The 1764-nt window shown below is 39.5% G+C and overlaps 1 non-coding gene across 1 annotated transcript; it reads right to left on the reverse strand.

Moving 5' to 3' along the window:
* Nucleotides 1–923: 923 nt before the first annotated feature.
* On the reverse strand, nucleotides 924–1045 carry LOC121143389. Its single transcript, XR_005880592.1, has one exon. It is a non-coding gene; the product is annotated as a U6atac minor spliceosomal RNA (small nuclear RNA).
* Nucleotides 1046–1764: the final 719 nt, after the last annotated feature.

Raw genomic sequence — 1764 nt, forward strand, 5'->3', positions numbered from 1 at the left:
AGGCTCCACATCAAATTCATGTAAAGAGGGTATTGAGTACGTACTTTAGTTCATTATGTTACCTATCTTTACAGGAACTTTATAAATACTTAGTAAATCCAAAGTCATAGAATAAGGCTGACAAAGCCATTGGAATGACTCTCTTTGGCTAACCCAGGTTCATTCTCATCCATCAGAAGTTACGTAGAGTGTCATAATCAAGAGGCCGTATTAGTTACTTTTGTCATCACTGTGACAAAATACATATAAATGCAACTTCAGGGAGAGATGATTTATTTTGGCTGACAGTTTAAGCTATAGTCTTTCAGGACAGAGAACTTTGGTGGTGGGGAGCTGTATCAATGATGACAGAAGCATGGAGCAACAGCTCTCTCCAGGTGGTGAGGAGGGTGGAGTCTAATGCTCATGACCCAGCCCACAGTTGTCCACTTCCTCCAACGAGGCCCTCCTTGATAAATATTCCACAAGCTCCCCAGATGGCACCATTAGATAGTGTTCATACACGTCATCCTTTCACACAGCAACCTCCACGTTTGCTCTCAGCAGGTACTGATGGGGCAGAAGCTCTCCTGTTGGTTGACTTTACTGTGTCAGAGACCTGCACTTCCAGATACACAGGCTGGGGAATCTGGGTTTGGAAAATGACTAAGATAGGAGCTTGTCAGGAGAGAGGTTTATATCTGGCTCTAGCCAAATGGTCTGATACTGTAGAGGACACTGGATGCACACTGATATTTGGTATGTTCTCTAGGAACCAGACCCCTCATCTAACCAGAAAGAAGTGTCATGGGCTTTAAATTGTACACTAAAAAAATGTTTAATCAAGTTACTTGGAAAGGATTTTTGGAGACAACACGAGAATTTTTTTCAAACTTTTTCACAGGGTCTTTTGTCCACCTTTTAGCTCCATTTTTTAAAAAATGAAATAACAGTGGTTATGTGGCACAGAATATGTGGCAATGCCATGAGTTTATTCATATTTTCGGCTCCAGAGCCTCTTCTAGCCTTGTCAGTGAGGATGCAAATCTCTTCTCTCATACGATACATCTTTTGTCTGTGATTTGTCTTAAGATACCTCATGATTTTTCTGGGTCAATCACTATCGAAACCAAAAACCATGTAATCTTGGTTGACAAAAACCTCAGGGATCTCTGTATCTAAATTGGAAATAATTTTTAACAAAAAAACCTGATAGCTAGGTGTACTTTTTAATTAAACATGAGCTCAATTACAAAGGAAACCGATCTAAGAATTTTCTTATTCCTATAAAAAGCAGTGTTCATATTTCTATGAAGTTTCTTGCTTATAAGTCCAGGAAAGCTGTATGGTCAAACCTCTTATGAATGAATGCAGCACCTCCTCCAGTATACCAGGACTAGACTCCAAACAACTGATACTAGATTTCATGCTCTAAATGTGGTTATTTCCCTGGTGAATACTGTCAGCTTGGGGGTATCGCAATAGCTAGTGGTGATTTAGTAGACCACCCTATTTCACATGCCCTGCAAGCTACAACTGCTAGGATTTTTAGCCGGCAAAGCTTATCATAGCTGAGCCACTTGGTTATTAGGGCTTGTAGAAGGGATTGCGTCTTAATCTTGTCCTTCTAGTTTTGCTGTGTTGACTTGGAAAAATTATTCCAGCATGGCACATTCCAATTTCTTGATTTCTAAAATTAGGACAAAATAATCACCTTTTCTGGGCAGTTTTATATGAGTTTATACATTTAAAGTACTTAGTAGAGAAACTGATAAGTTATTCCCC

This window comes from Mesocricetus auratus, unplaced genomic scaffold (genome assembly GCF_017639785.1).
Source record: "Mesocricetus auratus isolate SY011 unplaced genomic scaffold, BCM_Maur_2.0 Super-Scaffold_100011, whole genome shotgun sequence".
In the NCBI taxonomy this organism is placed as follows: Eukaryota; Metazoa; Chordata; class Mammalia; order Rodentia; family Cricetidae; genus Mesocricetus; species Mesocricetus auratus.